General features: G+C 45.5%; 1 protein-coding gene across 1 annotated transcript in view; it reads right to left on the bottom strand.

Moving 5' to 3' along the window:
* Nucleotides 1–22,500, bottom strand: part of LOC126457092 (suppressor of hairless protein) — a 210,918-nt gene that overhangs the window by 157,894 nt on the left and 30,524 nt on the right. The gene's annotated exons all lie outside the window — the stretch shown is intronic.

The following is a 22,500-nucleotide window of genomic DNA, read 5'->3' as shown; positions in this document are numbered from 1 at the left end:
TTCTTTTTTTTTTTTTTTTTGGTGGGGGGGGGGGGGGTGTCCGGATACTTCTCATCACATTGTACACTCCTGGAAATTGAAATAAGAACACCGTGAATTCATTGTCCCAGGAAGGGGAAACTTTATTGACACATTCCTGGGGTCAGATACATCACATGATCACACTGACAGAACCACAGGCACATAGACACAGGCAACAGAGCATGCACAATGTCGGCACTAGTACAGTGTATATCCACCTTTCGCAGCAATGCAGGCTGCTATTCTCCCATGGAGACGATCGTAGAGATGCTGGATGTAGTCCTGTGGAACGGCTTGCCATGCCATTTCCACCTGGCGCCTCAGTTGGACCAGCGTTCGTGCTGGACGTGCAGACCGCGTGAGACGACGCTTCATGCAGTCCCAAACATGCTCAATGGGGGACAGATCCGGAGATCTTGCTGGCCAGGGTAGTTGACTTACACCTTCTAGAGCACGTTGGGTGGCACGGGATACATGCGGACGTGCATTGTCCTGTTGGAACAGCAAGTTCCCTTGCCGGTCTAGGAATGGTAGAACGATGGGTTCGATGACGGTTTGGATGTACCGTGCACTATTCAGTGTCCCCTCGACGATCACCAGTGGTGTACGGCCAGTGTAGGAGATCGCTCCCCACACCATGATGCCGGGTGTTGGCCCTGTGTGCCTCGGTCGTATGCAGTCCTGATTGTGGCGCTCACCTGCACGGCGCCAAACACGCATACGACCATCATTGGCACCAAGGCAGAAGCGACTCTCATCGCTGAAGTCGACACGTCTCCATTCGTCCCTCCATTCACGCCTGTCGCGACACCACTGGAGGCGGGCTGCACGATGTTGGGGCGTGAGCGGAAGACGGCCTAACGGTGTGCGGGACCGTAGCCCAGCTTCATGGAGACGGTTGCGAATGGTCCTCGCCGATACCCCAGGAGCAACAGTGTCCCTAATTTGCTGGGAAGTGGCGGTGCGGTCCCCTACGGCACTGCGTAGGATCCTACGGTCTTGGCGTGCATCCGTGCGTCGCTGCGGTCCGGTCCCAGGTCGACGGGCACGTGCACCTTCCGCCGACCACTGGCGACAACATCGATGTACTGTGGAGACCTCACGCCCCACGTGTTGAGCAATTCGGCGGTACGTCCACCCGGCCTCCCGCATGCCCACTATACGCCCTCGCTCAAAGTCCGTCAACTGCACATACGGTTCACGTCCACGCTGTCGCGGCATGCTACCAGTGTTAAAGACTGCGATGGAGCTCCGTATGCCACGGCAAACTGGCTGACACTGACGGCGGCGGTGCACAAATGCTGCGCAGCTAGCGCCATTCGACGGCCAACACCGCGGTTCCTGGTGTGTCCGCTGTGCCGTGCGTGTGATCATTGCTTGTACAGCCCTCTCGCAGTGTCCGGAGCAAGTATGGTGCGTCTGACACACCGGTGTCAATGTGTTCTTTTTTCCATTTCCAGGAGTGTATATCCTGAGTGTGCCAAGTACCCATGATCTGTCTTGGTAATCAACAGACTGGAAGTCTGAAGATTTAGTATCGCTAACACACAACCGAGACATCATTATGAGGCAATTTGAACGTGGCAATAGCTTCAGCCAAAGGCGTATTTCGTGAAGACTCCATTCCATTAGAACATTATGAGCACTTGATACGACAGTCATAACGATGATAAACACACGAACTGTACCTCAGTTACGTGTTTGCTTACATATGGTACGGCAGGACAGACGTTTGAGGGAACTCTTCTCCTGATGGCGCCAACGGCATTGCCTCGCTGGATACATCGGTTCTCGCTTGAAGTTAAGCAACGTCAGGCCCGATTAGCGCATTGGATACAGGGACACTCAAGTCCCATACGTGGCGCTCCAGACTATTGTACCATTTGACGACTACTACTACTACTACTACTACTACTATTGCCGTCCAGTGTGGCCGAGCGGTTCTAGGCGCTTCAGTCTGGAACCGCGCGACCGCTACGGTCGCAGGTCCGAATCCTGCCTCGGGCATGGATGTGTGTCATGCTCTTAGGTAAGTTAGGTTTAAGTAGTTCTAAGTTCTAGGGGACTAATAACCTCAGATGATAAGTCCCATAGTGCTCAGAAGCATTATTATTATTATTATCTCCTTCACTTTCTCAGACGTTAAGTCCGGTTAAAAATGGAGTGACGCGGACCTTGATCAACCGTCACTTCCTTTTAACTGTACGGTATATGTTAAATGGCATTTAGGAACTTTCGGGTAATTGAACATGTATCAATAATTACAGATTTCTGTAGTTGTATATATAAGTTTGGATGTAGCTGTATTGCATTGATGTACTGGTGGATATTGTGTGGTATGACTCCTGTAGTTAATGTATAATTGGTTAAATGTCAACTTTATCCTGATGCCACATGTCCTTGACTTCCTCAGCCAGTTGGATGTATTTTGCAATTTTTTCTCCTGTTTTCTTTTGTATATTTGTTGTATTGGGTATGGATATTTCGATTAGTTGTGTTAATTTCTTCTTTTTATTGGTGAGTATGATGTCAGGTTTGTTATGTGGTGTTGTTTTATCTGTTATAATGGTTCTGTTCCAGCATAATTTGTATTCATCATTCTCCAGTACGTTTTGTGGTGCATACTTGTATGTGGGAACGTGTTGTTTTATAAGTTTATGTTGTAAGGCTAGCTGTTGATGGATTATTTTTGCTACATTGTCATGTCTTCTGGGGTATTCTGTATTTGCTAGTATTGTACATCTGCTTGTGATGTGATGTGATCTACTGTTTCTATTTGTTGTTTGCAAAGTCTGCATTTATCTGTTGTGGTATTGGGATCTTTAATAATATGCTTGCTGTAATATCTGGTGTTTATTATTTGATCCTGTATTGCAATCATGAATCCTTCCGGCTCACTGTATGTATTGCCTTTTGTTAGTCATGTGTTGGATGCGTTTTGATCGATGTGTGGCTGTGTTAGATGATACGGGTGCTTGCCATGTAGTGTTTTCTTTTTCCCATTTACTTTCTTCGTATCTGTTGATGTTATGTGATCTAAAGGGTTGTAGAAGTGGTTATGAAATTGCAGTGGTGTAGCCGATGTATTTATATGAGTGATTGCTTTGTGTATTTTGCTAGTTTCTGCTCGTTCTAGAAAGAATTTTCTTAAATTGTCTACCTGTCCATAATGTAGGTTTTTTATGTCGATAAATCCTCTTCCTCCTTCCTTTCTGCTTAATGTGAATCTTTCAGTTGCTGAATGTATGTGATATATTCTATATTTGTGTCATTGTGATCGTATAAGTGTATTGAGTGCTTCTAGGTCTGTGTTACTCCATTTCACTACTCCAAATGAGTAGGTCAATATTGGTATAGCATAAGTATTTATAGCTTTTGTCTTGTTTCTTGCTGTCAATTCTGTTTTCAGTATTTTTGTTAGTCTTTGTCTATATTTTCTTTTAGTTCATGTTTAATATTTGTATTATCTATTCCTATTTTTTGTCTGTATCCTAGATATTTATAGGCATCCGTTTTTTCCATCGCTTCTATGCAGTCGCTGTGGTTATCCAATATGTAATCTTCCTGTTTAGTGTATTTTCCCTTGACTATGCTATTTTTCTTACATTTGTCTGTTCCAAAAGCCATATTTATATCATTGCTGAATACTTCTGTTATCTTTAGTAATTGGTTGAATTGTTCATTTGCTGCTGCCAGTAGTTTTAGATCATCCATGTATAGCAAATGTGCGATTTTGTGTGGGTATGTTCCAGTAATATTGTATCCATAATTTGTATTATTTAGCATGTTGGATAGTGGGTTCAGAGCACGGCAGAACCAGAAAGGACTTAATGAGTCTCCTTGGTATATTCCACGCTTAATCTTATTATTATTATTATTATTATTCTCCTGGTTTGCGGAGCTGCTATCTTGTTACTGTTTGACCGAGTTCTACACATATACCGTCGAAGCCCTCCTTTCAGGTCTATTTCCAATACCACACACGAAAAAAAATGGCCAGGGGCTCGTGCTCTGGAGTTCCGTAAAAAATGAATATAGATACAGGCAGCTCATCGATTCTGGCACTCGAGAATCTCTACGATTTTTTCCTGCTATCGTCGTAAGTGAAAAATCCATTAAAATATCTTGAAATAAGAGAATACCAGCTGCGAGGAATATGGAATGAAGGCAAATGTGAAAAAGACTAGGGCAATGGCTTTCAAAAGCCAGCAATGATGATAAAAGTGAGAGTTTGCGATAAATTAGTGGAACACGTTGACTGCTTCAGGTACGTAGGCTGGAGAGTAAAGAGTAACAAGACATGCGCAAAAGAAATAAAAACAAGAGTAGCTATTGCAACATAAATGTTTCACAAAAGAAGGGATCTTTCCTGTTTGACATTAACGCATTAGGTAAAAGATTCCTGAAATATTTTCTACTGTGTATTACCCTGCATGGTGTCGAAACATGGACAGAACAACGGAGAGAAGAGAAATACTTTAGAGCCTTTTTAGATTTGCATCTGGAGAACATTGGAAGATGTGGAACAGACGAAATTATGACGAAGTGTTATAAAGGGTAAATGAAGAAAATAAATTGGCCAGGTGCGAGTAGGACTTCTGCAATGAGGGTTCCGTACGAACTAAATTATGCCTATATACAGTTGATCCTATCCGGGAATCGTGAACCTCTACCACTTCTGCCTGTTATCGATACTGATACTGGCAAGAAATCGGTCCCAGGGATTCCAAGATTTTCGAGAATGTTTTAATTTCAATAATATAAATGTGACAAAGTCATGCAGGAGGCCAGCGACCGTTATAATAATAATCTGTAGTTCTGCATTCAGACTGACCCGGTTCCAATGGTAAAAGTCAAACATCAGGCAAGGAATGACATTGCTCACATGACGCGTTTCGGAATTTATCCATCGGACATCCAGGAGCGGTAATAGCACATAGAAATGGCGTTTCAAATTGTATGTGAAACGAACATTCCCAGACTAATTCGGGAACGTGTCAAATGAGCAATGAAGTCATTCCTTGCGTGACGTTTGACTTTTACCATTGCGATATAGTCAGGCCGAATGCAGAACTACTGACTGTTTAATCTGGAGTTTGACGTCGGATAACAAATGACAGAAGAAGTAGCTTTTCGGGTGATATAATTACAGTTTAACAGTTTTCGAGTTTTTTTTCTTTCGCTGTACTGTGAAACCTACCTTTCTGCCGAATTTCATGATTCAAGGCCTAGCGGAATTACCCTATAAGTTTTGATGAGCGAGTTTGAGAGTGTGAAAATACTGAAATAAATGGTCGTTTCTTTTGATTGCGTTGAGTTAGAAGGTTCAATATTTTACACTGCCAAGGGATCTTAGACCTCAGTATATGACAAATTTCAACTTGGTACGTCTAACTGTTTCTGAGAAAAAGGTGCCTTAACAGTTGGACAGACAGACAGACAGACGGACAACAAAATGAACCCGATTCAGATACGCAACCCTAAAAATACTGAAAGCAATTACAAGGAGATAAACAATTTGACTAGAACATTGTATGAGAAGAGACTGCATCATAAAGGATGCACTAGAAGGTATGGTGAATGGGAAGAAAACCAGAGGAAGATGAAGAAATCTTCTAATTGGCCTCGTGAAGGTCAATCAATGCATTAATACACGAATACGAAAACGAAGGCGGAGAACTCACCACCACCACCACCACCACCACCAACACATTAGATCTAAAAAATTACCTGAATTTATTGTTACATTTGCGGCTGCAAACTACGACTAATTGCACTGGGGGCGCACAATGTCCAATAAGAATATAGGCAAAGCTGGCCTTTTGTTGTCGTTGTGGTCTTCAGTCCTGAGACTGGTTTGATGCAGCTCTCCATGCTACTCTATCCTGTGCAAGCCTCTTCATCTCCCAGCACTTACTGCAGCCTACATCCTTCTGAATCTGCTTAGTGTATTCATCTCTTGGTCTCCCTCTACGATTTTTACCCTCCACGCTGCCCTCCAGTACTAAATTGGTGATTCCTTGATGCCTCAGAACATGTCCTACCAACCGATCCCTTCTTCTTGTCAAGTTGTGCCACAAGTTCCTCTTCTCCCCAATTCTATTCAATACCTCCTTATTAGTTATGTGATCTACCCATCTAATCTTCAGCAGCACCACATTTCAAAAGCTTCTATTCTCTTCTTGTCCAAACTATTTATCGTCCATGTTTCAATTCCATACATAGCTACACTCCATACAAATACTTTCAGAAACGACTCCCTGACACTTAAATCTATACTCGATGTTAACAAATTTCTCTTCTTCAGAAACGCTTTCCTTGCCATTGCCAGTCTACATTTTATATCCTCTCTACTTCGACCATCATCAGTTATTTTCCTCCCCAAATAGCAAAACTCCTTTAATACTTTAAGTGCCTCATTTCCTAATCTAATTCCCTCAGCATCACCCGACTTAATTCGACTTCATTCCATTATCCTCGTTTTACTTTTGTTGATGTTCATAGCTGGCCTTTAGCTGTGGATATATGGAGTCATAAGTATCGGATACAGCGGTTTAGACAACCGGCAGAAGCTTGGGAGACGCACCAGAATCGTGGTATCTTACCTAATGTACTCTTCGCCTTCTCTGTCTACTTCCGTAGACGAAAGCTGAGCAAAAACGTGGATCGCAGGGTATACCGTCTGAATACGGCTGTTCTTTACGGGTAATGTACTGTCCGCGCTACGAGACATCCGGTTTCCACGGTCGAAATGACTGGCTTCTCGAGACAAGAGTGGCGTGGCGTGACGACGACTACGAACTACGTGCCATTCCTACTTCCTCTGACGCAACGATCACAGCCATTGCTGGCCCAAACTGCCGTCGCGTTCAGTCTTAGTCGGCTGTGCTCGCAGCACGGGAAGGTTACCTCAAAGGCGAGTAGGTATTTCTTTCTTTTCCAGAACGGGAAGTCAGTGAAGACAGACACTCCATCAGTGATTGGCGCGAGGCGAATCCTCAAAACAGACACGCTGCCTGTCTTGTTACCTGCAGCCAAGGGATATACAACGTTAATGAGCAACACGTTACAGGTTACTGTCGAGCCATTAAGCTGTTATCACACCGTGAAGTACGACTTGTGCACCATCAGGATGAGTAAAAGGGAAACCCTACGTGCCAAGTCTAGCTTTTTGCTCTAGGCGCCCCGTTCTTCCCGGATGTAAAATTGTATGCAGTGACTCAGTTCGAATCCGCAGCATGAATAATACCAACATGCTGACTACTGTTCTAGGTGCTCCATCGTACTGGCTACCCGTATGGAAATAATCTGTGTTAATTCTATCACATACAATTCACTCAAAACAATCGCCGCTCAATTTTAACGGTGCTAAGCGAATTGTCACGCGAGAGGGGAAAAAAGAGGAATGAGTGCCGTTCGTCTTGCTTACAAACAAACGCTCGGCTGTAAAGGTAAAGTGACACAAATCCACAGGACCTGATTTCGCAGTATGTGATTTTTTTGTGGGAGGTTTGTTACACCGATCTCTATACTCTTTGGATAAACTGCGATGCCGCATTGAAACAGAAGCGAATGCAGTGATTTCAGTATATGCTCGTAAAAGTAAGTGACGAGTATGATTATCGTCTGGTTGTGAAACTGGCATAATAAGACTGTGAGCCGGATTGAGACTCAAAACTCAGGAGCTCTGTCTTTCCGCCCGCATCTCGTGGTCGTGTGGTAGCGTTCTCGCTTCCCACGCCCGGGTTCCCGGGTTCGATTCCCGGCGGGGTCAGGGATTTTCTCTGCCTCGTGATGGCTGGGTGTTGTGTGATGTCCTTAGGTTAGTTAGGTTTAAGTAGTTCTAAGTGACTGATGACCATAGATGTTAAGTCCCATAGTGCTCAGAGCCATTTGAACCATTTTTTTCTGTCTTTCCCGGCCAAGTGCTCTACCGACTGAGCTACCCAAGTACGACTCTAGTTTCATGTCAGCGCACACTCCGCAGCAGAGTGAGAAAGTTATTCTGGTATCGTCTTATTGTTTGTTGTGCATCTGGAGGAGTGTACGTTAAAGCTATGTGAAACGTAAGCGAAAACTTTGATTGTAAACCTAACTACAAAAGGTATCTAGCCATGTTGTAATGTGCTCGTATTCCCATTTCAGTTCCCGAAGTATCTCCGTAATACTTGCGCGTTATTCGAACCTACCGGTAACAAATCTAGCACCCCGGCTCTAAATTGCTTCGATGCTTTCCTTTAATCCGACGTAGTGTGGATCCCAAACATTCGAACAGTACTCAAAAACGGGTCCAACTAGTGTTCTATATGTGGTCTCATTTACAAATGAACCACACTTTCCCAAAATTCTCCCAGTAAACTGAAGTCAAACATTGCCTTCCCTACTACAATCCTTACATGCTCATTCCATAAGGTGCTCGAGTCAAATTTTGCTTGATCACGCGGTGGCCGTTCATAACGCGGCCAGAACACCATTTTTTTGAGGGGCCCTGAATCCAGTACTTCCCCAGCCTATTTACTGCTTCCGCCTGGTCTCATGTCACTATTATCTCTACCCAAAAGCAAAATAATCCTCATGTAAGATGGAAGTGGGTCATTCTACAAAGCGTTCGTGGGCAGCATTCACAACAGAATATATCAGAGTCTTCATTGAGGGCTACGAGAGAATAATTTGGTGGTGATGGTAGTGGTGGTATGCATAGGACGCTCAACAGCGAAGTCATTAGCGTCTGTACTTAACTGATGGGAGACGAATGTGGTCTTGCTTTGTGAAAAGTATGCAACAGACAGAAAACATAATCCTCAGCTACTCTGGGACACACAAGAACAATTTGAGAAGACGTGTAGGCAGCTTTTCGACAATGTCTCATTATTGCGTCACTACTGAAAGTGTTCGCTGGAGACTCGAATGAATACAACGAACGAACATAATTTTAGCACCATCGCGAGAGTAAAATCCGTAAAAGATATTTTGTATTGTGCAACCAGTATGCAAAGTTTACGATCAAGTGCTGTATTCTTTACAAGGTGACTCGCACAATCGATGTTTAGTGTCCCAATACTATCTTTATTGAAGTATCCTCAAGCAATGAGACTACTAAAAGTAACTGAATCAAATATTGATAACGAAATAAGTACTATGAGTGGACAAAACCAATGAAACGCGTAAACGTCTGCAGCCCATCATCGGCCTACCTCAAAACTATCATTAGTTCAAAATGGCTCTAAGCACTATGGGACTTAACATCTGAGGTCATCAGTCCCTTGGACTTAGAACTACTTAACCCTAACCAACCTAAGGACATCACACTCATCCAAGCCCGAGGCAGGATTCGAACCTGCGACCGTAGTAGGCGCGCGGTTCCGGACTGAAGCGCCTAGAACCACTCGGCCACAGCGGCCGGCTATCATTACTGTCATGTGGAAATTAACCTAGGGGCTCGTGTTTGATGTCCTAACCAGAACAAGTCACGAATTTCCACTAGAACTAAAAGTCTGAAGAGCTTAAATTTAGTCAATTGTTGTATATTCATAACCAACTCTATGAAAATAACGTTTAAGCTTCCCGATATCAAATTCAACGTTGTATGGGTGGTTCTTTACAATGTGATTAATTGTAAAAACTACTGTCAGTTGTTTTACCGGGAGATTGCTGACAACGGCAGATTACTTTTATGTCTGTTATAAAAAGATGTGAAAGGTGTACGAAAGATCGTTAGCGAGATCGAATAGCATCTTAGGAACGCATGGGAAACGAACTGCAATTTGATTCCTACCCGGCACTGAAACAATACCCGGCAACCTTGTTATATAACTTGCAGTCGATACATCTGATCACGTATGCATAATAGCTATGAAGTAATAGTTGTTTTGCGGTCTTCAGTCAACTTTTTGCACTAAAGAGCTTGCAACACCGTCTGCATCAACAGACAATGATCTGCATATTACTGACACATGCAGCGTTGTTTTCTCAATGTAATGAGGCTTATTCGCGGAACTTTACGAAACATCATGTGGCAATATCAAAATACACTGTACCAAAAATATATTAGCTTCGACCAAAGTTATTCTGTTTCTAATGTTGCAATTGTCACGTGTATGAACAACCGTTCTAGAGCATTAACAGTCGTATATTCATACAACGTAATTATTGCGCTGTATTTAGTTGAAATCAGTGAACAATTGCACCGATTTCGTCCTTATAAACAATAACACTGCGTCTACAAAATGACGAAACCTACTACAAACATACTCACGAAATTTAAACACATCACATTAACGCCTACTAATGACAGAAGCCTCGAACATACAATGAGCTCTAATTTTACAATACCTTATTATGAACTCTTTTAACCAAAGTGCTCACTTGCTTCACTATATTTTTATTGTTTTAAGGAATCCATGCAGTGTACTTGCGAAATTTTCAGTTAGTCTACTTAACAGCGACTGTGCTTGAAGGTGTCCCCCGGACAGAAACCTCCTTCGAATATACGAACATTACACGGTAGCCTTACACCAAACTATTGTGCGGAAAGCATTAACAGAAATCTCAACCCAATCCGCTACGATACTGTTTTTCTCTAGATATCAGAATTTAAAAAATTAAGAAAATAAACAGAGAGAGAATAGTTTGTTGGGCACACACTTATCTGTATTACGGAACATAATTATGTTATAAACTACATCAGGTAGACCTTAACCGATAATAGTCAGCGTGAGAGGTAGACGTTAACAAGCTACGACTACACGATTCTCATAAATTAAAATATCTGAAAGTAAAAAACGCTACAAGCAATTACAGCCTATCGTTCCACTAAATCGTTTACGCATCGTAATTCTTTCATATAACGCAATTCACTTTATGTAACATACTTTTCTATAGACAACACAATTCAGAACAGTGAATGAAACAGAAGGTATTTGCAAAACATCTGGAACTCACGTCGCTGTACAAATCATTCTCTCATTTACAATGAATTTGGATGACCGAGTACAGCACATTTAAGGTGAAAGCAGGGTGTACATCAGATTTTTCACACCTTAAGTTTCCTGTCAGGTCAGTAATCATCAGGATTATTCTAAAGACACTGTTGGCATCGCCCGACTGTAAACAGCCTTGGACCTCAATAAAGCGATTGTTGTGCCGAAGTATATCATCTGGCGTCATCATCTTCAAAATCAACTTAAACCGAACGTATACAATTAATACCAAAGAAATTACTCATCGGCAGTGTTCGCCAAAGATTGTTACCGCAGAACATCCATTCGTACTGAACTACACAGATGGTTTAGTTCTTCCACTCACAAACCAAAATACACGAAGTTTTGTTAACACCATGAAACTTTTAAGATTCACTAACAGATGAACTGTGATGAGTTCCACAATTCAGTAATTTTCAATGCGCCTATGAACCTCCGTCCGCCTTCGTCGTTCAGCAGTTAACGTGTCTGGCTGCTATGCGGAGGACCCTGGTTCGATTCCTGGCACTGTCAAATATTTTCCCTTTGTGGAAGGAGTAGATCGGGGTGCATTCACTCTCGTGAGGCCAACTGAGGAGCTACTTGACTCAGAAGTGCGGCTCCAGAGTCAAGAAAGCCGGAAACGACCGGGAGAGCGGTGTGCTGACCTCACGTCGCTCTACACCGCATGCAAATGACGACGCCATGATGACACTGCGGTCGGTCAGTCCCGATTGGACAATATGAACCAGAACGCAGAGCTTTGTTCGTTACACACGACCCCCTGTTCCGAGCAGGCAGAAGAGCTTTTGTTGCGTCATTTTCACATCACGCCGCCTTCAGTCAACACGTTGCAACAGAAACTGACATTCTTGGAGAAGGCTAAATCACATAGGGGACATCATTTCCATACGTTCTGGCGCACTAATGACTGAACTGATCAAGGCGAAATTGAAACATAAATTTAGCAAACGAAACCCCGGATAACCTGTCACTGAAATACCATCTGAAGACTTGTTGAGACAACAAAAAATTATTCAGACAAAACAAGTATAAATACAGTGGCTGTCAGATGTAATACACCCATATATTATGAAGGGCTAGTAATTCATTAATCTTCCCCGAGTGTATTTGTCTAAAAGGAAAAATTTTAGATTCGCTGAGATCATTCGTGTGATACTATCCATCATTTGCAAACGAAATGGTGCAACTTATTAACATGTTCTGAACGGTCGCGTGCAGATCTACAGGGGGCTCGAAATGTGTTATTGCAAATTAAACATAAAATGTTTACATCCATAATGTCACAAAGTAATTCATTCAAATTAATACAAGCAGGAGGAAAACAACGGTATTGTAGGGAGTTGTAAAAGGAAAGAAAATGTAGAGCTTATCGCACACTCCCAACAAATACTTTAAAAAAAGACTTCCTTACACTTAAACTGATACTAGATGTGACTTTTTCATACACATATATATTGCCAGTCTCCATTTTATATCCCCTCTACTTCGACCATCACCTGTTATTGTGATGCCCAAATATGGAAAACTCATGTACGTATTTTGTCTCATTTCCTTATGAAATCCCTCAGTATCACCTGATTTAATTCGACTATATTCCATCATCTTTGTTATACTTTTGCTTGTGTTCATCTTATAATCTCGTTTCACGGTACCATACATTCCGTTCAGCTGATCTTAGAAGTCCCTTACTATGTCTGACTGAACGACAATCTCGAGCCGTGCCGACTGGCCACTCGTCATGTCACGGAGGTTCGAGTCCTCCCTTGGGCTTGGGTGACTGTGGTGTTCCTAGATCTAAAAAAGTCATAAACGTAGCACCAGAATGTGTGTAAAGCATGGTTGCTCACTGTCACCGAAGGTATTTAACGTGTATCCGGAGAACAACTGTTTGGTAAAAGCACGAAGGACGCAAGAGGGAGTGCAATTGGAAGAATATAAAATGCGCGCATGCAGTGCCACAAGCAAGCTCCAGATAATGTATTCTTAGACGAAACAAAGACAGGACAAGTAAAATCCATACTGTAACTGCGATATACAGGGTGTTACAAAAAGGTACGGCCAAACTTTCAGGAAACATTCATCACACACAAAGAAAAGATGTTATGTGGACATGTGTCCAGAAACGCTTAATTTCCATGTTAGAGCTCATTTTAGTTTCGTCAGTATGTACTGTGCTTCCTCGATTCACCGCCAGTTGGCCCAATTGAAGGAAGATAATGTTGACTTCGGTGCTTGTGTTGACATGCTACTCATTGCTCTACAGTACTAGCATCAAGCACATCAGTACGTATCATCAACAGGTTAGTGTTCATCACGAACGTGGTTTTGCAGTCAGTGCAAAGTTAACAAATGTGGAGTTGGCAGATGCCCATTTGATGTATGGATTAGCACGGGGCATAGCCGTGGCGCGGTACGTTTGTATCGAGACACATTTCCAGAACGAAGGTGTCCCGACAGGAAGACGTTCGAAGCAATTGATCGGCGTCTTAGGGAGCACGGAACATTCCAGCCTATGACTCGCGACTGGGGAAGACCTAGAACGACGAGGACACCTGCAATGGACGAGGCAATTCTTCGTGGAGTTGACGATAACCCTAATGTCAGCGTCAGAGAAGTTGCTGCTGTACAAGGTAACGTTGACCACGTCACTGTATGGAGAGTGCTACGGGAGAACCAGTTGTTTCCGTACCATGTACAGCGTGTGTAGGCACTATCAGCAGCTGATTGGCCTCCACGGGTACACTTCTGCGAACGGTTCATCCAACAATGTGTCAATCCTCATTTCAGTGCAAATGTTCTGTTTACGGATGAGGCTTCATTCCAACGTGATCAAATTGTAAATTTTCACAATCAACATGTGTGGGCTGAAGAGAATCCGCACACAATTGTGCAATCACGTCATCAACACAGATTTTCTGTGAACGTTTGGGCAGGCATTGTTGGTGATGTCTTGATTGGGCTCCATGTTCTTCCACCTACGCTCAATGGAGCACATTATCATGATTTCATACGGGATACTCTACCTGTGCTGCAAGAACATGTGCCTTTACAAGTACGACACAACATGTGGTTCATGCACGATGGAGCTCCTGCACATTTCAGTCGAAGTGCTCGTACGCTTCTCAACAACAGATTCGGTGACCGATGGATGGGTAGAGGCAGACCAATTCCATGGCCTCCATGCTCTCCTGACCTCAATCCTCTTGACTTTCATTTATGTGGGCATTTGAAAGCTCTTGTCTACGCAACCACGGTACCAAATGTAGAGACTCTTCGTGCTCGTATTGTGGTCGGCTGTGATACAATACTCCATTCCCCAGGGCTGCATCAGCGCATCAGGGATTCCATGCGACGGAGGGTGGATGCATGTATCCTCGCTAACGGAGGACATTTTGAACATTTCCTGTGACAAAGTGTTTGAAGTCACACTGGTACGTTCTGTTGTTATGTGTTTCCATTCCATGATTAATGTGATTTGAAGAGAAGTAATAAAATGAGCTCTAACATGGAAAGTAAGCGTTTCCGGACACATGTCCACATAACATATTTTCTTTCTTTGTGTGTGAGGAATGTTTCCTGAAAGTTTGGCCGTACCTATTTGTAACACCCTGTATAAGGACATGGAAAGGAAGCTGCACAGAAGAAATAAGGAGGAGGGTACCTATGGCAAAGAGGGAATTTTAAAAGGCGACGTGGTTACTAACATCTAGAAGAATTCTAATGCAGCTTAGGAAAAGATCTGCTAAATGTTGTTTTTGTGGAGTGTAGTGTTATACAGTAGTGCGCCGTGGGCAATTCAAAAGAGAGAAGAAAGATATTTAGAATGCTCTGAGATGCGGCTATGGAGAAGAATGCTTAAGGGTGAAGTGGAATGACAGAGTTAAGACTGAATAAGTACTGAAAAAAAATTGAGTAAGATTAAAGATTATTGAGGAAAAAGTCTTGGCTGCGAAATGTAGCGCGTTAGGAATTGCTTGCTACAAAGAATTATGGAGGGAAACGTGGAAGGATTGACAGCAAGATTTAGGAAGAGAACTGGAATGATGGACGACATTAGAAGAGGATGCGCTTTCTAATAGATTTTTTTGTTTTTTTTTGTTTTGGCTTTAGGGCGCAAAACTGCTATGGTCATTAGCGCCCGGTCCGTGACTTAGGAAACAGTAAAAACAGAAAATGGGAACCAGCAGCAATGGGAACGAACCTCAAAAAACTGGAGAAACTAAAAGCAGAAGGAAGTCTTAAAAATCCACTATAGAAAGGGGTTGTTTGTCCCCAAAAAGAGCTTCAATTGACTGACGTCATTTCACTGGCACTAATAAACTCGAGAAAGCGATCGCCCGAGCGCGTGTCATCTGCTAAAATTGACGATATATCAGGCGACAGCTGTAGACGGGCGCGTAACGGAGTAAAATAGGGGCACTCAATTAAAAGGTGTCTTACCGTCCACAGCTGAGAACAGTGGGGACAGAGTGGGGGAGGATCACCGCTTAAAAGATGTCGATGGCTAAAAAGACAGTGCCCTATCCGGAGTCTAGTTAAAATTACCTCCTCCCGACGACGCGTTCGGGAGGAAGAGGTCCAAGAACAAGGAAGGGCTTTCACGTCTCGCAATTTATTATGGGGAAGTGTCGACCAATGTGCGTGCCATAAAAGAACAACACGACGACATAAAACACTCCGTAGATCGGCGAAGGGAATCGATTGAATAGCTGGCCGAAGAAGAGAGACTGCAGCCTTGGCCGCAATATCGGCCGCCTCATTTCCACAGATACCAACGTGTCCCGGGAGCCAGAGGAACGCCACCGAGACGCCCCCCAGGTGGATCAAGCGCAGACAGTCCTGAATCCGGTGGACCAGAGGGTGCACAGGGTAAAGAGCTTGGAGACTGAGGAGAGAGTGAAAGAATCTGAGCAGATAACATACTGTATCCACTGATGGCAGCGGATGTAGTGGACAGCCTGGAGAACAGCGTAAAGCTCCGCAGTATAAACCGAACACTGGTCGGGAAGCCGAAATTGATTTGGGGTGTCGCCAACAATATAGGCACTCCCTACACCTAACGATGTTTTCGAGCCATCAGTGTAAATAAATGTGGCTTCCTTCATTTGTGCACATAGAGCAGCAAATGCCCGACGATAAACAAGTGAAGGGGTACCATCCTTGGGAAATTGACAAAGGTCACGGAGCAGGCAGATCCGGGGACGGAGCCAAGGCGGTGCTGTACCCCAAGTTGTCAGGAAGGTTTTAGGAAAGCGGAAGGAAAGAGAATGGAGCAGTTGACTGAAGCGGACTCCCGGTGGTAGTAGGAAGGAGGGGCGGCCTGCATACCCTACATGAAAGGAGGCGTCGAAAAAAATGTAATGGGCTGGATTAGCAGGCATTGAAGACAGATGGCTAGCATAACGACTCAGGACTGCTCGCCGATTGGACAGCGGAGGTTCAGCAGTCTCAGCATAAAGGCTTTCCACAGGGCTGGTGTAAAAAGCTCCAGACACTAAACGTAATGCACGGTGGTGGACAGAGTCGAGACGACGAAGAATAGACGGCCGAGCAGAGGAGTAAACTATGCTTCCATAGTCCAATTTCGAGCGCACTAAGGCGCGATAGAGGCGAAGAAGGACCACTCGGTCCGCTCCCCAGGAGGTACCATTCAGGACACTGAGGGTGTTGAGCGATCGCAGACAGCGAGCCGAAAGATAGGAAACGTGGGAGGACCAGCACAGTTTTCTGTCAAACATAAGACCCAAGAATTTAGCGACGTCCGAAAACGGAAGGTTGACAGGTCCTAGATGTAAGGAGGGCGGAAGAAACTCCTTACGTCGCCAAAAATTAACACAAACGGTCTTGCTGGGAGAAAAACGGAAGCCGGTTTCGGTGCTCCAAGAGTAGAGGCGATCGAGACATCCTTGAAGACGTCGTTCAAGAAGGCTGATCCGTTGCGAGCTGTAGTAGATCGCAAAATCGTCCACAAAGAGGGAGCCCGAGATATCAGGAAGGAGACAATCCATAATTGGATTTATGCCAATAGCAAACAGTACAACACTTAGCACGGAGCCCTGGGGTACCCCGTTTTCTTGGGAGAAAGTACGGGAGAGAGTAGTGTTCACCCGCACTCTAAATGTGCGCTCTGCCATAAATTCACGAAGAAAAAGGGGCAGCCGACCTCGAAAGCCCCAAGAGAACAGTGTGCGGAGGGTGCCTGTCCTCCAACAGGTATCGTATGCTCTCTCCAGATCAAAAAATATTGCTACTGTTTGGCGTTTCCGGAGAAAATTGTTCATGATACAAGTGGAGAGAGAAACAAGATGGTCAACTGCAGAACGATGCTTTCGGAAACCGCATTGAGCAGGTGTTAAAAGACTGCGGGACTCCTGCCACCAAGCTAAACGGCAATTCACCATACGCTCCAAAACCTTACATACACTACTCGTGAGAGAAATGGGGCGATAGCTAGAGGGGAGATGTTTGTCCTTTTCAGGTTTCGGAACAGGAACGACGATAGCTTCCCGCCATCGTCTGGGAAAAGTACTGTCGGTCCAAATTCGATTATAAATGCGAAGGAGGTAACGCAGACTATGGGTTGATAAATGCAACAACATTTGGATGTGGATACCATCCGGTCCTGGGGCGGAGGAGCGAGAAGAAGAGAGTGGATGTTGGAGTTCCCGCATGGAGAAAACAGTATTATAGCTTTCGCGATTTTGAGAGAAGAAAGCAAGAGGTTGCACTTCCGCTGCACGTTTCTTCGGGAGAAACGCTGGCGGGTAATTTGAAGAGCTCGAAATCTCAGCAAAGTGTTTACCCAAGGAGTTAGAAATTGCGACGGCGTCGACTAACGTATCACGCGCGACAGTGAGCCCAGAGTCCGGGGAGAAACTAGGCGCGCCTGATAACCGTCGAATCCGACTCCAAACTTCCGAGGAGGGAGTGAAGGTGTTAAATGAGCTAATAAAGAATTTCCAGCTTGCCTTCTTGCTATCGCGGATGACGCGACGGCATCGCGCACGGAACTGCTTATAGCGGATACAGTTGGCCAAAGTAGGATGGTGGCGGAAAACGCGAAGAGCACGTCGCCGCTCACGTGTTGCGTCACGGCATGCCTCGTTCCACCAAGGAACTGGGGGGGGGGGGGGGGGGGCGCCGGGGCAATTCGGAGTTGCGTGGTATTGAACGTTCCGCAGCTGTAAGAATAACGTCGGTAATATTTGTGACCTCATCGTCGACGCTAAGAAAGTGACGGTCATCGAATGTCGCTAGAGACGAAAAAAGTGTCCAATCGGCTTGGGCAAACTTCCAGCGTCGCGGGCGCATATAGCGCAGTTGAGACTGCAGTCTAAGGACACATGGAAAGTGATCACTCGAGTGTGTATCATCAAGGGCGAACCATTCGAGGCGCCGAGCTAGCGGAACAGTACCGACCGAAAGGTCCAAATGAGAGAAATTTGTCGTGGAGGCAGACAAAAATGTAGGGACCCCAGTGTTGAGGCAAACTAGATCCGCTTGGTTGAAGATGTCTAGCAATAGTGAGCCACGTGGACAAGGAAGTGGAGATCCCCAAAGCGGGTGGTGGGCATTGAAGTCCCCAACCAGCAAATATGGGGGTGGAAGCTGACCAAGAAGATGAAGGAGATCAGCTCGTGCCATTGGTGTGGACGATGGAATGTATACAGTACAAAGAGAGAACGTGTATCCGGAAAGGGAAAGACGGACGGCGACAGCTTGGAAGGAAGTGTTTAAATGGATTGGGTGATAATGGAAAGTTTCATGGAGAAGACTCATGAGTCCTCCATGTGCTGGAGTGCCCTCAACAGAGGGGAGATCATATTGGACGGACTGAAAATGAGGGAGAACAAAGCGGTCATGGGGACGCAGCTTTGTTTCCTGAAGACAGAAGATGACCGGCGAGTAGGATCGTAAGAGGATCGACAATTCATCCCGATTGGCTCGAATGCCGCGGATATTCCAGTGGATAATGGACATATGGTGAATAGAAAATGGAGGAATGTGACCAAGGTTGCCGTCAACTCAACGACTGCTCAGAGCTTGCGACTCCTGATCCATAGGTTGTTCAGGAGCAGCTCCTGCCACCAGCGATCGGCCGGTTGATCGGCCACCAGCAGTGCGCCTCGGCGACACAGAAGACGGCCGAGGGCGATTTCCGCCAGGTGATGCTGTAGATGAGACATGCCTTGGCGGAGAAGGAGATGAACTGGGTTTCTTATTAGCCTTCTTGGAAATATGATGTTTAGATGAAGGAGGAACCGATGGTTGTGAAGTTGGGGTACGTAAAAAATCTTCACGAGTATGCTCTTTTTTCGAAATCTTGGTGTCTGACTTTTGGGCTCGAGATTTAGCAGAACCCGATGGAGGGTGAGCCGTAGAGTGGGCAGGCGAAAGTGGTGAGGTTGAAAGGGCGATCTTTGCGCTGGCCGATCTGACGACCGTGTCACTAAAGGTGAGGTCGCAAGTCTGCGTGGCCGCCTCCTTTGTTGGCCGAGGAGAAGCAAGGACAGTGCTGTATTTTCCTGTCTGAGGCACGGTGGGCTGTCGACTGGCGAATAATTTTCGAGCAGCAAAGGTCGACACCTTTTCCTTCACTCTGATTTCCTGGATGAGCTTTTCGTCTTTAAAAATGGGGCAATCTCGAGACGAAGCAGCGTGGTCACCTATACAGTTGATGCAGCGAGGGGATGGAGGTGGACAAGCACTCTCATGGGCATCCCTGCCACATGTAACACATTTGGCCAGATTGGAACAGGACTGGCTGGTGTGATTGAACCGTTGACACCGATAGCAACGCGTAGGGTTTGGGACATAAGGGCGAACGGAAATTATCTCATAGCCTGCTTTGATTTTGGATGGGAGTTGAACTTTGTCAAATGTCAAGAAGACAGTGCAGGTTGGAATGATGTTCGTGTCAACCCTTTTCATAACTCTATGAACAGCCGTTACGCCCTGTTCAGACAGGTAGTGCTGAATTTCGTCGTCAGACAATCCATCGAGTGAGCGTGTATAAACGACTCCACGCGAGGAATTTAAAGTACGGTGCGATTCCACCCGGACAGGGAAGGTGCGGAGAAGTGAAGTACGCAGCAATTTTTGTGCCTGGAGGGCACTGACTGTTTCTAACAACAAGGTGCCATTCCGTAATCTGGAACAAGACTTGACAGGACCTGCAATTGCGTCGACACCTTTCTGAATAATGAAAGGGTTGACCGTGGAGAAGTCGTGACCTTCATCAGACTGAGAAACAACAAGAAACTGTGGCAACGATGGAAGAACTGTCTGTGGATGAGACTCAGTGAACTTACGCTTGTGAGCAGACATAGTGGAAGGTGAGGAAACCATTGCGGAAGAATCCCCCATGATTACCGGCGTCTCAGATGGCGCGCTCCTCCCTTGTGGGGGCCCTCTCTGAGGGCACTCCCACCTTAGGTGATTGTTCACACCTCAGGTCACACCTCCCGACAAACGGACGGAGGGACCAATCGGCACTTTCAGAAGGTATCAGCTCGGGTAATCACCCCTCCCTGGGCCTGGCCGTTACCAGGGGGTACGTACGTGTCCTACCTGTCTACCCGGGGCGGGGAATTACGCGTTACCCCGTCACCGGCTATGCACGAAAATGCGTGGGTCGGCCTTCAGACACGCACAGGGAGGAAGAAAGAGAAAGGGAAAGACAAAGAAAGGGAAATGAAAGAAGAGAGGTCTCAAACGCCGCAGCGGAGAAAAGGGTAAAGAGAAGAGGTAAGGAAAAGAGGGCAAAGGAAGACATACAAGCAGAGAAGGCGAAGAATGCGTTACATTTACGAGCGTCCGTCTCCGGACGTAGGCACAAACCATACTCCCAGAGGGGGAGAAAGGGAAGGAAAGAGCCAGAGGTGAGGGGAGAGGGGGGGGGGCGAAGATGGGGGACAGGGAAGGATGCGGAAAAGGAAGGTATGCAGCCCGGAAAGGAAGGAGGGCCACATTAGCTTGGGGTCCTGTGCTCGCTACGCACGTATCCACAAAAGAGATGTGGACCCCCTGGGGGTTTTCTAATAGATGAAGGAAGATGTTCACAATAGGGCACGATGAAGAGCCTACAGTTGAAACCTGATTCTAAAGGTGTCTTTAGCGTCAAATAAGTCTCCTGATCAGTCATTCCAAGTGACCAGCCGTTGTCATCTTTAGCTGAGGATGCGGATAGGAGGGGCGTGTGGTCAGCACACCGCTTTCCCAGTCGTTATGATGGTTTTCTGTGACCGGAGCCGCTACTATTCGGTCGAGTAGCTCCTCAATTGGCATGACGAGGCTGAGTGCACCCCGAAAAATGGCAACAGCGCATGGCGGCCCGAATGATCTCCCATCCAAGTGCCGGCCACGCTCGACAGCGCTTACATTCGGTGCTCTGACGGGAACCGGTGTATCCACTGTGGCAAGGACGTTGCCAATTTTACATTTCAGGTGAGTTTTGAACTCATGACCCTACATGCAACAGTCCAGCATCATAACCACTACACTACGGCGACTGTGGAGGCGCTTACAAATTCTCTCTCCCCCCCCCCCCCCCTACCTTGGCCAAACATACTATTCCACTCGCGACCCCTAAAGGCAGAGTTTCTATAATTTTATTTTCCTAGTCAATACTTGGGATTCTGCCAATAACTTTCATTCCGACAACTACCCCTTCCTCATCCAGATTTATTTGGCCAACCCACACTAAATCGCCCTGGGCCACATATTCGACGGTTGTCACCGACTGCGAAGACTAATCTACGATAAGAGAAGTTTTTTTCGTCTATTTATTTCATTAGGTTATATTTATTTATGTTGCAAACAACTGCTTTTCTTAGTATGAACAACTGTTTTGCAAGTCTCAACTGGATACGGAATACCTACAGACTAGTGATCTCTGATACTCCCCGAATTAGAGTCGTTATCAAGGCTGGAGGTGATGTTCTATGGCATTAGCATGATGTCTGCTGCGGGTGACTAATTTTTCCCTCTGATTTGCTAAGAAAAAGCCAATAGAATGGTGCTTACGCATATTTATAGGCACGTCGATGTAATAACTAAAGTAGTATGATTCATATGTGAGCCGTGGTAAAATTTGCCGATTTGAAGAGCGCGCCGCAGCGCGTAGTGTAAAGCAGTCGCCTTCCGTTTCTGGCGGTGGGCTGTGGGCTGTGGCAATCGCAACTTTGGTGTCTCCCTCTGGTAGGAAAGGGGAAAGGTTGCCTGTTCACGCGCATTTAAGGGGCGCTATGAGCTCGGCAGTTGGCCAGTCTGAGTCGGTGCAGTCTGAGGAGTCTAGTCAATTGGTCATCTGGGTCAGTGTGGGGCAGTCAGTGTCCGTCTGTCGTCCGGAGTGCTAGTATGTGTTAGGCCGCCGGTCCGCTCCAGTTGTGCAGGCAATGGCCATTGGCGGTTGGTTCGATCGGTTGGTCCGCCGCGCACCGGGACACAAGATGACTTGTCCGTCTTGAGCGTCGGCGCATGTGAGGTCGCCACGTAA

Source organism: Schistocerca serialis, chromosome 2, assembly GCF_023864345.2.
Source record: "Schistocerca serialis cubense isolate TAMUIC-IGC-003099 chromosome 2, iqSchSeri2.2, whole genome shotgun sequence".
In the NCBI taxonomy this organism is placed as follows: domain Eukaryota; kingdom Metazoa; phylum Arthropoda; class Insecta; order Orthoptera; family Acrididae; genus Schistocerca; species Schistocerca serialis.
The sequence above is the reverse complement of the archived record's forward strand: the minus strand, read 5'-3'. Positions and strand labels throughout refer to the sequence as shown.